Raw genomic sequence first — 17,266 nt, forward strand, 5'->3', positions numbered from 1 at the left:
CACCTCTTCCAGCAGCATGGTCTCCCATATAAGTACTGGCCAGGCTGAAATGTGCTTATCTTCTAGTGGATGGCCTGTTCTGAAGCTCAGGTGATGTGGCTGCTGCTGATACAGCCAGTTAACTGATGCCAATATACCCCAGCACTACCATATGGAGGTCCTGACAGCATTGACTAATTCAATCAAAATCTATTTTGTTATTCATTATTTTTAGGCTGCTACTGCACACATCAGCATGCAGCAGTCAGTAAACTCAGAGGAACACAAAGATGCTTGCCATTACTGAAGGTGGGCCTGAAGGCTCTCCTCCAGATGTACACCAGTGTGTGTCTATCAGGAAGTCACCTGCTAATTGTGTTGAAAGCAACCAAGTCAGCTTCCTGCTGCCATCCTTTGAAAGGTGATTTGGCAATAAAGGTTTACTGAAATGTGTGAGCACTGAGAAACCCTTGGCTGGAGGCTGGCACATGTGGTGGCGGATGCAGATCTTTTTGATTTCATATCATTCATATATTTACTATTAACTGTTGGAAACTGGAGCATGTGGCATGAGAAAATTACATCTGCTGCAGCAATAAACTGCTGATTGTCTACAGTGAAGACAAAATTGTATGAACTGACTTTAGTAAAGGGTGGGCCTTTTTTTCTAAAGCACAGCTGTTAAAAATCTTCATCACTTCACCAAATGCAGATCCAGTGCAAAGTACACTTCTTCTTCACTCCTCAGGCATCCTCTCATTTTCCAAGATTGCCTTAAACATTCTGGTTAAAAACTCCACTGCCATCTCTCCTAAACACCTCCATGCTTCCACAGGTATATCATCAGGACCAATGGCCTCTCCATTCTTCATCCTCTTCATAGCTGTCCTTACTTCCTCCTTGCTAATCCATTTCACTTCCCGATTCACTATCTCCACATCATCTAACCTTCTCTCTCTCTTATTCTCTTCATTCGAGAGCCTCTCAAAGTACTCTTTCCATCTGCTCAACACACCCTCCTAACTTGTGAGTACATTTCCATCTTTATCCTTTATTAACCTAACCTGCTGCACATCTTTTCCAGCTCGGGCCCTCTGTCTAGCCAATCGGTATAGGTCTTTTGTCTTCCTCTTTAGTGTCCAACCCCTCATACAACTCATCATAAGCCTTTTCTTTAGCCTTCGCCACTTCTCTCTTCACCTTGCGCCTTATCTCCTCATACTCTTGTCTACATTCTGCATTTCTCTGACTATCCCACTTCTTCACCATTCTCTTCCTCTGTATACTCTGCTGTATTTCCTCATTCTGCCACCAGGTTTCTTTTTCTTCCTTCCTCTGTCCAGATGTCACTCCAAGCACCTTTCTTGCTGTCACCCTTACTACTTCTGCTGTAGTTTCCCAACTCTCTGGTAACTCTTCACTCCCACCCAGTGTCAGTCTTACCTCCTCCCTGATCTCCACCTTGTAGTCTTCCTTTTTCAACTTCCTCCATTCAATTCTTGGCTCTGCTCTCACTCTCCTCCTCTTCTTGATATCCAATGTCATTCTACAGACCACCATCCTATGCTGCTTAACTACACTTTCCCAAGCCACCACTTCACAGTATTCAATCTCTTTCAGATTGACTCTCCTGCATAGGATATAATCTACCTGTGTGCATCTTCCTCCACTCTTGTACATAACCCAATGTTCCTCCCTCTTCTTAAAATATGAATTCAACACAGCCATGCCCATCCTTTCATAAAATGCACTATCATCTGACCTTCTTCATTCCTCTCCTTAACTCCATACCTACCCATCACCTCCTCATCCCCTTTATTCCCTTCACCAACATGTCCATTGAAATCTACTCCAATCACCGCTTTCTGTCCCTTCTGTATACTCTCCGCCAGTTCATTCTACTCACTCCAGAAATCTTCCTTCTCATCCATCACACACCCAACTTTTAGGGCATATGCACTAACAACATTCATCATTACACTTTCAATTTCCAGCTTCATCACTCTGTCCGACACTCTTTTCACCCCCAAAACACTCTTGACATACTGTTCCTTCAGGATAACCCTTACTCCATTTCTTCTCCCATCCACAGCATGATGGAAAAACTTGAATCCACCCTTGATCCACCTGGCCTTACTCCCCTTCCATTTAGTCTCTTGCACACACAATATATCAACCTTACTTCTCTCCATCATATCTGCTAACTCTCTCCCCTTACCAGTCATACTGCCAACATTCCAAGTTCCTACCCTCCACTCTCTGTAACTTCTTCCTCTCCCCTTGTCTCTAATTATACCTCCCCTCTCTTCTTCTTCTTCTTCCTTTTCGGCCAACAGTTGCCCAATTTCCACCAGCACAGGGTGTTGCCTAACAGTACTGGTGGCGGCCGTTGTTAACTTGGGCCTCGACTGATCTTGTATGGAAAGCTGTATTGTTGTCTGCATATTGATCTGGCAAAATCTTACCCCGGATGCCATTCCTGAGGTAACACTTCCCATTTATCATGCACTAAGAAACACACTGGTTTGTGCATCTCCTCTGTCTACCTATAAAAACTAAAAAAACAGCCTTAATTTGCAAGTTACAATGATGTAATTCAAAGGCGGCACGGTGGCGCAGTGGTAGAGCTGCTGCCTCGCAGTTAGGAGACCCGGGTTTGCTTCCCGGCTCCTCCCTGCGTGGAGTTTGCATGTTCTCCCCGTGTCTGCGTGGGTTTCCTCCCACAATCCAAAGACATGCAGGTTAGGTGGATTGGCGATTCTAAATTGGCCCTATTGTGTGCTTGGTGTGTGGGTGTGTTTGTGTGTGTCCTGCGGTGGGTTGGCACCCTGCCCAGGATTGGTTCCTGCCTTGTTGGCTGGGATTGGCTGGGATTGGCTCCAGCAGACCCCCGTGACCCTGTATTCGGATTCAGCGGGTTAGAAAATGGATGGATGGATGGATGATGTAATTCATCAAACAGTGCAAAGTATTTGTATATTTTACATAAACAAATTTAACAAGGTCGAGTGAGGTATGGCACAAGATCCAAAATGAATGTTGGGGTGCCAGCCAGGTAACTCCATTTAATATTAATGTTAGTAGAAACGGAAATAGCTCTCAATCAAGCAAAAATTAATAAAATGAGCTCCGTCTTTCACTAAATTTACAACCAAATGAGAAACCACCTTCCAGGAGCATTTTGAATTTATAGTCCTCTGACCTAAAGGGGAGGAGTCAATTGCCCTCAATGGACATCTTGGAGCTCTGGGAACAGAAACAGACGATACTGCTAGTGATAGTGCCCTCTCTCGTTCCAGGGTGGTATTGTTTACCTCAGATGAGCCCAGAAGGTGACCCTCTGACATGCATGTGTGACACTGAGAAAACATAAATATATTGCTGCTGATTAAAATGGTTTGTAAAAATCATGGCAGGAAAGAGCAATGTCTGGCATTTTGGTCGGACATGTAAAATGTATTTCATTGTACTCTGTACATGTGACAATACTACTACTACTACTGCTATTGCACTTCTAGACTCCTTATCCCTAGCACCCCTGCAGGTGTTCCAACTAGGTTCTCATACGAGGACCACTTGCACATAACCAATGAGGAATGGAACCACTCCCATGTTCCACCTTCATTTTATGCTGGCTGTGCACAGAGTTATCTTTATGCCCAGCAGGCCAATCCGTTCAGTGTTCCTCGTGGACCCCCAATCCTTTTAATATCAAACGCTCCTCCCTGGCCGGGATGTCCATTCTTATCCCACAGCAGATAATCTAGAATGCATTGAATCATCACAGAGGGACTTGGACAGCATACAGGCTTGGGCAGAGGTATGGCAGATGAAATTTAATGTTAGTAAATGCAAAGTATTACACGTAGGTTTGAATATACAATGGGATATCTGAAAATTGAAAGTACACCTTATGAGAAGGATTTAGCAGTTGTAGTGGACTCTAGTCAACACTATCAACTGCCAGACAGTGTTCAGAAGCCGCTAAGAAGGTTTTATTTTTGTTAAAATTCCCTTTTCAATTCATACGCTTCTTTTTCTGGATTTCTATACTCTTACCCCTACTTTTTTCCAGAAGAATTTATCACTGAAAACCTAATCCTAGCCTCTCCCTGGAAATCTCCTGTAAATTTCTAAAAATCCTCTTTGTTTACCCTAGTCTTATTTGACTTTCAGTGGTATGGATAGATAGCTCAACTACTGATCAGTGGCAGTCTGTTGTGCGTTTGATCAAGGACTGCTTAACTGGTGGTCCGTATTATGTTCCCCATCTTAATTTCTAATTTGTCCCTTTACCTGTATCTTCTCTGAGTTTGGGCTCTTTCTGTCTCTCGTGCCTTTCTCATCGGTCTGCTGAGATATTGTCACACACGTGTGTCTAGGGGACAGCTTAAAGGCTCTAGTAATAGTAATACCACGCCATTCCAGGGGTTGGCACTGTGTACTAAAGTCTCTTCTCTTCCTCCCTCTGCAGAATGGATGATTGACGGTGTCTCTCCACTTGGACCCACCTCCTCCTGCCAGAAGTCATCAAAGCCAGAAGAACTGCCACCTTAGAGCAGTCATGTCTGGACTCAGGTGTGCAAAGATGTTAACACTTGTTAAACGTGTTGGTGTTTTTGTTTGTTTCTTTTGCAAACAATTATATGAGGTTCACCATTTTGTGCCCCTAACCTTTATGTTGTTTGTCATTTTCTTGCAGTATCAATACCTTTTTGGGGTCCTCTTCCACCGGTCAATTTTGGGTGGGATGGGTTATTTTTTGTGATTGTAGTGGGAAGCATTTCTGACTAGTTATCTTGATTGGTAACTTCTTTAAATCAATATTCATTACTGTTGTTTTCTCACTGAATTTCAATAAACGTTTGATCCCAAAAATAAAAATTTAAAAGGACTTAACTGAAGAAAGAACTATATGCATTATGAATGAAATTATTTATGAAAAGACAGCATTATTAACATCTACAATCAAAATTACGCCAGCAAAGTAAATGGTTGTAAGAGTACACTGAAGGATCATTTAACAAAGGAAATTAGGAATTGCAGAAGGCAGCTACTGATTAATATTTCTAATTTAGTAAATAATAACCCAAAAAAGTCCTTTGTGTGTTATACGTAGCAGTAAGTGAAAAGTCAATGGGATATTAACTGAAATTAGCTGGTCAGAAGTGATATATACACAAAGATAAAGCACCAACACATACTCTGAATTCAGATGTTATTTGATGTTTCCAACCTACGAAGAGATCAACGACATACCAATGTCAAGCGGCACTATTTGGGAAATTCAAAGTAGTTTTAGGATTATAAAAGATGAGGGCTACTAGAAGTAAAATGACTGAAGTATTACACTTACCATGAAGAAAGGCAAACTTTAAATAATGGCGGTAACAAGGGACCTCATTTATAAAACTTTCAGTTTACCCTTTCAGTCAGTTACAATCACCTTGTTAATGTGCAACGTGAACGCACCTCGAATAAAAAAACATCCATATATGATCCATGCTAATATGCAATAACACATGCTGAAGAACTTCATTGGCTCTTAGAGCAGCAACCCCTCACCTCAAGAATATCTGGCTGTGCTTTGCAAATAAGAGCATAGCATCATGTGCAGCATTACAGCACCTCCCCTCTGCATTCTGGGAAACATGGATTATATCCTCGGCTGGCCTACGAACTCCTTGGTATCCCCCTGGAGGAGTTGGAGGAGGTGGCAGAGAAAAGGCATGTCTGGGCATCATTGCTTAGACTGCAGCCCCCATGACCCAGACCTTGAAAAGTGGCACAAAATGGATAGATAGATGGAAGTAAAATTCTGTAAAAAGTTCCAGTTCACTTATGAGCTGCTGAACTATGCACTTTGCCTGTCTTGGTAGTCAGCTTCATACATGTGATTTGACTGTGCAGTGTTCGTTCTATGTCACGCTTCTCACAACTTATTGCATCTTATTTAGTGCAATAAACTTTGAGCATACAGTAATCATGCACATTTTCTCATTCGTTTGAGTCCTGTGTCCCTAACTCCCACATATCACAAGTGATCACTGCAATTGAAAAAGGAAGGATAAACCACAGAACAAACCTTGACTGTTACATAGAACCTGCGTTATGTTTTTATGTGATATAAGAATAACTGACTCCCTCATGTAGAAGACATACAACAAATATGGTCTGAAACCAACATGTTGTAAGTTTGTGGTGTTCTTCTACATTCAAAGGATCTTCCAGAACTGTAGCTTTGTTGTGTCTAAGGAAGATAATTAAATGCTGAAATAAACCGAGCAGGGCACTTTGCTGCAAGACTGCCTGGTGCAGCAGCTCAGGACTCGCCTTTTGAATTGCATTGATAAAAGCAAATCATGAGCCATCCCATAATAATAATAATAATAATACATTTTATTTATATAATGCCTTTCCCATGCTCAAGGTGCTTCACAGAGCCTCATAAAGAAACAGCAGGTATATGTAACATTAGACAAAAATGTTTCCTGAATAGGACATTAAAACAGATGCATACAGGATGCACAAGGGCATTAAATAGAATAAAACAAACAATAAACCAAAGTAAAATACTCAAAGTCAAAGTGAACTTTATTGTCATCTCAACCATATACAAGTATACAGATAGACGAAATTGTGAAGCTCAGGGTCCACAGTGTGAGACATGACGTGCAAATAATAAATTAAAAATAGAATTAAAATTAAACTTAAAATTTAAAATAAAAACACAAACAAGACAAGACATTGTGCAAAGACAAGACAAAGAAGTAGCAGAAATATTGACGTGTAGTTAGCAATATGAACATTGATGCAATATATGGTACATAAATATGGTCAATAGATTACTGTATGTAATATAATAAATAAATAATAAATGATAGAAATAGATAATACAGAGATTATCAGTGTATGATAATAGTTGTTTAAGACGTGTATAAACATTGACAGGTCAGAATGTTTTACATCAGAAGGATATCAAGAGTGTCCAAATCCTTAAAGGACAGTATGAGATCATCGGTTCTTTTCTACATGCACACTCGTCTTTGCAGGAAAGTGACTGGCATGTATAAAACTTCTGTTTTTAGAGGCGGTTGAGGCTGTGTGGAAGATCCCAGGGGGCAGCCTGGTGTTAAGGAGTCTTGTGACACCCTGTGTAGTGGGAATTAGGTTCACCAGCCTACACTCTAGGTGTCTAGTATGTGGGACCGAGCGTGACCAGGATGATGGTGTAAGAGACACGGACATAACAAGGGTTGGGTTTTTTTGTAAAATAAAGTGAAGTTTTATTTACAGGTGCACTTAATGAAAAACAACAATAATGTCCTGCGGAATTTTATATATATATATATATATATCGATACACAGTCCCTAACTGCAAAGGACATACAAAAACAGTAATTAAATGGAGCCCAAAAAAGATGACTGCTGTATATACCCAGTCCCAAATGAAAAAGAATAATGCACACAAACTAGTGAAACAAATATGTACTCAAACCAATATGAAGCTGTCTTCGTCCACAGTGCTCCAAGTCAGGAAGCTGCTCCTTCAAACAGTGTATACAGGATTCACCAAAACAAAAATATTCAAAATAAAGAAAAAGTGTATAAACAAAAATAAACAGTGCACCAATAACCCCAACCCGATAAATACCTCCACCAAAGTTAATCCAGAGATATTCATACTGTATATACAAGAAAAAAAAGAATATTTACAATAATCACGGCACAAGCAGTAGTGCTTGGTAAATTCAAATCACTGTTCTACAAAGTACCTTTCTCTAGCAAGATCTAGTCAGAAGAACCAGCCTATAGAGGCTGTAATTCCTTTTTGTATTCGGCGCCCTCGCGCCATCCAATTAAACTGTTCTACGTCATCCCTCCACAGGTACGCGATGATGTGAACCTTTTCTGCGAAAAGAAGTGTCTCCTGCCCTACAGAATTTCTATAAAAATGGGTGCAGCCGGCACACGTGCACGTAGCTGTGCCGGCTTTTGAGATGCGGACTGCCCTTCTGCCTTAAGTGAAAGTAAGCCTTGTTACATTTTTTTCCTTTTTCCCAGAGCTACAGCTCAGACAACTGCCAACACGGGATCCCTCTTCTTAACTGTGGCAAACAAATATCAAGGCTCTTTGCACTTTCTTTTGCTCCTGTAGTGTTATGAGGTCACGTGAGGCATGCGCACGAGTGGATGACCGACAATGCCATCCTCGCCAGCCAATGGCAAAGCCGTCTCTCCAGTCTACATGAGACCCAATGCGACACTCCTCAAAAGGCGCTAATATGTCCAGCGAAGATGTTTCTCTGCACTATAAAAAGAAAAAGACAAGTTTCCTTTCTTTATACTTTTTTTTTCCTTTTATTTCCCCAACAAATGCCTCTCTCTTAACACTGCAGAGGACACTACACTAATTTTATTTAGTTGCTGGTAATGTCAGTGAGGCACTTTACCACACGTCTGATAGCTTGGGGGTAAAAACTATCCTGCAGCCTGGCAGATTTGGCTCTGATGCTGCAGTAACTTCTCTTGGATGGCAGAAGTGTGAAAAGTCCATATGAGGGGTGTAAGGGGTCCTGCACAATGCTGCAGGCCTTGTGGACAATGCGTTTGTAAAATATGTTCTGTAGTGAAGGGAGAGGCACCCGAATAATGTTGTCTGCTGTCTTCACTATCCTCTGCAGACACTTGCGGTCGGATATGTTGCAGTTGCCGTACCAGACAGCGATGCAGCTGGTCAGAATACTCTCAGTTGTGCCTCTGTAGAACATGGTGAGGATGGAAGGGGGAAGACTTGTTCACTTCAGTCACCTCAGGAAGTGTAGTCTCTGCTGGGCTTTCTTGATTAGTGATGAGGTGTTATATGTCGTCATAAGTTCCTCAGTTATGTCAACATCGAGGAACTTGGTACTCCTAACAGTCTCCACATCTAAATCGTTGATGCTGAGTGGGATGTGAGCAGGATGTGATTTTCTGAAGTCCATGATTATCTCTTTTGTCATGTTGACATTGAGAGATAGATTGTTGCCTTCACACCATGCAGACAGCCGTTCCACCTCATCTAGGTATGCTGCTTCATCATCCCTGCTTATCAGTCCCAGCACCATTGTATCATCCGCTTACATGATGATGTGGTTGGTGTTGTGTGTGGCTGTGCAGTCGTGAGTCAGCAGGGTGAAGAGCAGTGGACTAAACCTGCAGCCCTGCAGCCCTGCAGCGCTCCAGTGCTCAGTGTGATGTTGCTAAAGGTGTTGCAGCCTATCCAAACTGACTGGGGCCTCTCTGTCAAGAAGTCCAGGATCCAGTTGCAGTTTTACAACCAGCTTTTGAGTGACGATTGTATTGAAGGCAGAGCTAAAGTCTATGAATAGCATCCTGACATATGTGTCTTTTTTATCCAGATGTGTCAAGGAGAGGTGAAGGGCAAAGCATATGGCATCCTCAGTTGACGTGTTTGAGCGGTATGCAAACTGAAGAGTGTCAAGAGAGGCAGGGAGATTCATCTTTATGTCTGACATGACTAACCTTTCGAAGCACTTCATGATGATTGGCGTGAATGCAACTGGTCAGTAGTCATTCAAGCATGTCACTGATGACTTCTTCGGCACTGGTATGATGGTGGTTGACTTGAAGCATGTTGGGACTGATGACTGACTCAGAGATATGTTGAAGATGTCTGTGAGGACACCAGCCAGTTGACTGGCACATTCTTTGAGCACACGGCCAGGTATGTTGTCTGGTCCTGCAGCCTTGCGTGGATTGACTCTGAATAGAGTCCTCTTCACGTCAGTTATGGAGAGACAGAGTACCTGGTCAATGGAGGGAGGTGTTGCTTTCTCACAGGCTGTTTGTTCTGTGCCTCAAACCGTGTGAAGAAGTTGTTCAGCTCATCTGTAAGGGAGGCATCACCATTGCTGCTGTGTGGGTTGGGCTTGTAGTTTGTAATTGTCTGAATGCCCTGTCACATACGACATGTATCTTTGGTGCTGCTGAAGTGTTAGTTAATCATCTGCCCATATGACCACTTAGCTCTCCTTATAGTGCGAGACTGGCTGGCTCTGGCCATCCTGAGGGTGACCTTGTCTCCAAATCTGAAGGCTGCATTTCTGATCTTGAGCAGCTTGTGCACTTCTCTCATCATCCGGGGCTTTTGGTTGGCTCTTGTGCTAACATCCTTGGTAACAGTAACATCCTCTATGCATTTGGAGATGTAGACAGTCACAGAGTCTGCGTACTCCTCCAGATTGATGGAGCCCCATCCATAGAAGCCTCCCTGAAAATGTCTCGGTCTGTCAATTCGAAGCAGTCTTGGAGAGCTGAAACAGCACCAACCTGCCACACTCTGATGTTCTTGTGGGCTGGTTTAGTGCGCTTCAGCAGGGACTTGTATGCAGGAACCACAAAAACACTGATATGGTCTGAATAGCAGGGGCGGGGTAGGGCCTTGTAGGCGTCAGGAGGACTCATGTAAACATTGTCCAGACAGCTTCCCCTTCTAGTAGCTAAGTTTACATTCTGGAAGAATTTTGGGAGAACTGACTTCAAGTTGGCATGATCGAAGTCTCCCACAATAATGAAAAATGCCCTGGGGTGCGTCGTTTGCAGTTTGCTGATGATCTCTTAGAGTTCCACTAATGCCTGCTTAGCATTTGCGCTAGGCGGGAGGTAGATGGCAACCACCAGCACACAACTGTATTCCCTTGGCAGGTAGAAAGGCCGGCACCTCACCGATAAAACCTCTATCAACGGGGAACACTGTCGCGCAACTGAGGCAGGGTTCGTACACCACTCTCTGTTCACATAAACACACAGCCCCCACCCCCCACGGGTCTTACCGGACAAAGAGGCGTTTCTGTCCACTCGGAAGATGGTCAGTCCGTCTAGCTGAATGGTCGAGTCTGCAAAGTTTTCCTGGAGCCATGTCTCAATGAAAATAAAGATGCAACAGTCTCTCATTCCCCATTGCTTGGCCTGCAGCACTTTATGTAATCCAGCTTGTTGTCCAGTGATTGGACATCCGCGAGCAGAATGGGCGTTATCGCAAGTCTGGTGGGGTTAGTTTTTAGCCTTGTGCTAACATCGCCGTGTTTCCTTCGTTTCTGCTTCCGATCAGTGCACTTTCATTTCTGCCAGCTCAGCTTCTCAGGCTGCCGAAGTATGCAAAGGCTGTGGAGCGTCTCTGTCACCTCGCTGGATATTTCAACGAAGTTTCTTCAGAAATCAAGCAGGGTTTGCCACTCGTAAATGTATGTCTGTGTACCACTATCACTTAAATCTACTTCTTTTCTAATACTAGTTGACAAAGACAAACAAAGATTAACACTAAACCCCACGGACACGGGAGCTCTGTGAGCCGCTGCCTGCACAGGTGCCGCCATCTTGTCAAAGACTAGATTATAGACTAAATTCAATACTAAAAGACAGCCTAGCAAATAACACCATTTGTGATATATGACACACACACACAAGTTATACTGAGTATCTGGGCAGAGAGGAAGACTGAAAGAGGAGGCAGAATGTCAGGTTAAGTTAGATGCCTTCCTGAACAGATGAATTTTAAGTTGTTTTTTAAAGGAAAGAATTGAGTCAGCTGACCTAATTAATTTCAGGAGGTCATTCCAAATGCAGAGTGTTATACAGCTGAAGGCCCTGTCACCGATAGAGTAGACTGCAGGTTAGTGTGGGGAACAACAAGATTGCCAGAATCAGAGGACCTTTTTGAGTGAACTGGATCAAAGCAATGGAGAAGTCATGGATGTTGTCTGGTGCGAGGCCATTTGAAGCTTTGTAGGTTAATAGCAGAATTTTATATTCAGTTCTGTGAGACACAGGGAGCCAGTGAAGGCAAAGCAGGATGAGTGTGATGTGTTCACTGTTGATGGTCCATATTAGGACTCTTAAAGCAGAATTTTGAATCAACTGGAGCTGTAGTAGAAAATTCAAAGTGGAAACTGCCAGTAGAGAGTTACAATAATCGATGTGGGATGTGATAAAAGCATGGACAAATTTCTCAGGATTAGAAAAGGAGAGGAATGAGCGAACACGGATATGTTACAGAGGTGGAAGTAAGAAAATACCTTAATGTGGTTTATGTGGGCGGAATAAGAAGGGGTGGAATCAAAAATGACACCAAGATTCCTTGCATTTCAAGAAGGTCTTATGAGATCACGGTCAAGATGGACTGGGAAGGAGCTCATTTTATTGTTGCGCTTTAGTGCCAATTTGTAGGAGTTCAGTTTCGTTGCAATTTAATTTTAAAGAGTTCTGATCCATCCAGGTTTTCATTTCACTAAGGCAAGTTGTGAGCTGAGAAAGCCCTGATGGAGTTTCATTTTTAACATTGAAATAGAGTTGAGTATCATCTGTATAAAAATGATAACCCAGTCCAAAGCTACAAATGATATGGCCAAGGGGAAGCATACAGATACAGAAGAGCAGAGGGCTGAGGACAGAGCCCTGAGGAGCCCCTTATGTGACTGGTGCTGAACTGGATCTGCTGTTGCCAAGACTAACAAACTCTTGCCTGTCAGTCAGATAGGATTTGAACCACTGGAGGGCAGTGCCAGAGATACCCAGCATGTTCTCCATTCTGAACAGTAGAATGTCATGTCTGACAGTGTCAAATGCTGCACTAAGATCTAACAAAATGAATATGTTGGTTTGTCCAGAGTCTACCGCCATAAGCAAATCATTGGTTACCCGAAGCAGAACAGTTTTACAGCTGTACTGCACCCTAAAATTAGACTGAAGGGGTTCCATCAAATTATTTGAAATTAAGTTATTGTGAGTTGTAAGGCTACAACATGCTGAAGAACTTTTGACAGAAAAGGTAAGTGAGAAATACGACGAAAATTGTTACGATCATCAACATCCAGACCAGACTTTTTTTTAACATTGGGGTTACAGAAGCAATTTTAAAAGGTCAGTCTTACGTGACATTCTCTCAAGGTGCTTTCATAGACTGTAACTCTGAATTGTACCATGGAGCTGAGCCGTTCATTAATAACAACATTAAACAGCAACATCCTAATCCTTTCCTTGTGGAGCAATAATTTGAAATCAAGTTTTCTGTTTTGTTTTCAGATAATGAAAATAACAAGTAAATGATGTTCAGAAATATCGAAAAGGAGATACAATGGAACAATGCCATGACGTAAGATTATGAAATGTAATTCCTTGGAATTGACAAGTTACATTACCATGAATCTGGAGCAGATAAATTGATAACATGATAGTAAAACTAGATTTGTGGGCTTTTTAACATTTTTAATGATGACAAATTTGAGAAAGAGATGGATGGCTGCATAAGCACTACTGCAGTGCTATAGCAATAAGCAACTTCACCAAACAGAAAACAACGTCTTTACCATAAAATGTAAAATTAAAATGTGAAAGCAATTTTGAAAACCATCCACAGCCAGCAGTAAGAGTGGCATCTGTCAGAAATGTTAGAATGACGTCCTGAATGCCAATGTGGAAATAATGGAGACAGAGAATTGTAAAAGGGCCTAAATATCTTTTCAATATGCTAACTACTGTATATATTGATTATTTGTTGATTATAATTACAGCTTTAACTAAAGTACTGTCATTTCTGCTTGAATGTACTGTGTTTGTAAAGCTATCAGTATCAGTATACAGTGGTGCATGAAAGTTTATGAACCCTTTAGAATTTTCTATATTTCTGCATAAATATGACCTAAAACATCATCAAATTTTCACTCAAGTCCTAAAAGTAGATAAAGAGAAACCAGTTAAACAAATGAGACAAAAATATTATCCTTGGTCATTTATTTATTAAGGAAAATGATCGAATATTACATATTTATGAGTGGCAAAAGTATGTGAACCTTTCCTTTCAGTATCTGGTGTGACCCCCCCTTTGCAGCAATAACTGCAACTAAACATTTCCGGTAACTTTTGATCATTCCTGCACACCGGAATGGAGGAATTTTAGCCCATTCCTCCGTACAGAATGGGAGCGGCGAGGTACGGTTCATCACCAGCCCACCTCACAGTCACCTCCACTACAGTATGCTGCCTGCAGCATCCGTCCACCGAGAATGAACACGGTGCGGCCAAAGGCGGGTAGTGAATTGCCCACCACCGCCCCATTCAACAGGCAGTCACCCTACAATGCTACCCCCGCTGCCCTGTTCACCCTCAATGGCCTCCGTTCAGACACAACCAGGTCACTGCTTGCAGCATTACCAGCTGCCCACCGAGAACAAATGGGGCAGCCGTGTGTGGTGGACTGGCAGTGAAATGCCCCCCGCCGTTCCATCCAGCCTGCGTCCAGTCAGGAGCAGTAGCTGCAGCGGTGTAGTGAGTGGGCAGCGAACCGCCCCATCAAGCCTCCTTCCTGCACACGAGCGATAACTGTGGTCCCGATGACTATAGACCACGGGTCACCGCTTGCTGCCGGGAGCCGCCCGAGGGACACTACACTACGCAAGCAGTGAAATCGTCCCCATCCAGCCACCGCTTGCAGCATCCCCAGGCTGAAGATGACAGAGCAGCAGTTACTGAAGTGCATGCGTCACAGCTGCGGCCCCGTTTGTAAGTCGTAGGTCGGATATCCGTAACCTGGGGACTACCTGTATATATAATTCAGAATTGTGATCTATGAAAGTGGCTGGCCGATGCCTTGAGAGACTGTCACATAAGACTGGCCTCACTGTGCACATCCAGGCTTTCTCTGACCACCAAAGAGCTTACAGAGAAGCACTAACTGCTGCTAAGAACACCCACTATGGCAGAATAATGGAAAGTGGCCACGATAACCCAAGGGTTTTGTTCTCTGTAGTTAATAAACTACTCCAACCTGCATCTGGCCCAACTACCTCTTCTACTGAAGTCTGTGAGGAATTCCTCCACTTTTTCCATAACAAAATTAAAGATCTAAATAATTCAACTAACATAAATACATCATCTGTTTATATCTCTTCCCATTTTCCCACTCCATCCAGCTCCTTCTCTACGTTCTCACCAGTCACATCTGCGTTTGTTAATAACCTGCTTGTTGCATACGATACGAGAGCGTACAGGTGCAGTTTTTCTCAGAAAGGCATTTATTTCTGAACCACCAATCCTGCCAGACACCCAACCTCTAACCCCAAACACTTTACGGCCAACAAGAATACACTGTCGTAAAATGTACATATTGCAGACATAACACTGCTTTGTAAGATGAGGTACTTGTGTACTGGACCCCATCCCCAGCACACTACTTAAATCCTGCCTTCATGCTACAACAATAATTAACTCATCCCTTGACACTGGCTCTGTGCCACTCACTTTTAAAATCGCTTTCTGTAACCCCAATGTTAAAAAAGTCTGGTCTTGATGGCAATGATCTTAACAATTTTCTGCCTATTTCCCACTTACCTTTTCTGTCAAAAGTTCTTGACCGTATTGGAGCCCCCAACTCACCAATTACTTAACCTCTAATAATTTGGTGGAACCCTTTCAGTCTGGTTTGAGGGTGCGGCACAGCTGTGAAACTGCTCTGCTACAGGTAACCAATGATTTGCTTATGGCAGCAGACTCTGGACAAACCAGCATATTAATTCTGTTAGACCTCAGTGCAGCATTTGACACTCAGGTCAGACATGACATTCTACTGTCCAGAATGGAGAACATGCTGGGTATCTCTGGCACTGCCCTCCAGTGGTTCAAGTCCTATCTGACTGATAGGCAAGAGTTTGTTAGTCTTGGCAACAGCAGATCCAGCTCGGCGCCAGTCACACAAGGAGTTCCTCAGGGTTCTGTCCTCTGCCCTCTTCTCTTCAGTATCTGTATGCTTCCCCTTGGCCATGTTATTCATAGCTATGGACTGGGCTATCATTTTTATTCAGATGATACTCAACTCTACTTCAATGTTAAAAGTGGAACTTCATCAGAGCTTTCTCAGCACACAACCTGCCTTAGTGAAATTAAAACCTGGATGGAGCAGAACTCTTTAAAATTAAATTGCAACAAAACTGAACTCCTGCAAATTGGGACTAAAGTGCAACTTAATAAAATGAGCTCCTTCCCAGTCTATCTTGGTGGTGATCTCATCAGACCTGCCTCTACAAAGAATCCTGGTGTTCAAATGCAAGGAATCTTGGTGTCATTTTTGATTCCTCCCTCTCTTATTTCACCCATATAAACCACATTAAGAAACTTTCTTACTTTCACCTCCATAACATATCCCGTGTGTTCGCTCCTTCCTCTCCTTTTCTAATGCTGAGAAACTTGTCCATGTTTTTATCACATCCCGCATCGATTATTGTAACTCACTGCTGGCAGGTGCCCCTTCTAATCTTATATCACAGCTCCAGCTTATTCAAAACTCAGCTGTAAGAGTCCTTACTCGAACCAGCAGCAGTGAGCACATCACACCCACCCTGCTCCATCTTCACTGGCTCCCTGTATCTTACAGAATCGAATATAAAATCCTACTAATAACCTACAAAGCCTTAAATTACCTCACACCAAACTACATCAGTGACCTTCTCCATCACTATGTGCCTGCCTGCCCACTAAGGTCCTCTGATTCTGGCAATCTTGTTGTGCCCCACACTAATCTTCACTCCATGGGTGACAGCAGGGCCTTCAGCTGTATAGCCCAGACTCTGGAATGACCTACCGAAATTAATCAGGTCAGCTGACTCCATGAATTCTTTTAAAAAACAACTCCAAACTCATCTGTTCAGGAAGGCTTTTGGCTCTACTTGACTTTATTACTCTTCTCTCAGTTTACCTCTCTGTCAAGATGCTCATGTAACCTGTGTGTGTGTGTGTGTGTGTGTGTGTGCTAAACCATCAATTATGTTGTCTGGTAGGCTTTCTCTGAATGTACTCTCATAATCTTCTTTATTTATTTATTTGGTTTGTACAATGCTATATACTGTATACCTCGCCATTCTTACATAAACTCTGTGAAGTGCGTTCAGCATGGGAAAGGCGCTATATAAATAAAATGTATTATTATTATTATTAAAATTAGAGAGTACTATTTTAATATTGAGCTCTGCTGCAGTCTCTTTCACACCAACCATGGATTGCATGGTCAGCAGTAAGCAGCTCAAGTGAAAAAATACAAATATGGTATACAGAAAAGTACTAAAATACATAGCACATCCGATACATCTTATTAAGCAGTGGTATTGGAACTGAGGCCCACTGACATAGAAACTTTACCAGATGACGATGACTAACACAGTTATTATAAACATGATATACAGTATATGTGTATATATTTCTATATGCATTGATTTTATTTATATGGGACATACAAATG

This window comes from Polypterus senegalus, chromosome 2 (assembly GCF_016835505.1).
Source record: "Polypterus senegalus isolate Bchr_013 chromosome 2, ASM1683550v1, whole genome shotgun sequence".
NCBI classification, from domain to species: Eukaryota; Metazoa; Chordata; class Cladistia; order Polypteriformes; family Polypteridae; genus Polypterus; species Polypterus senegalus.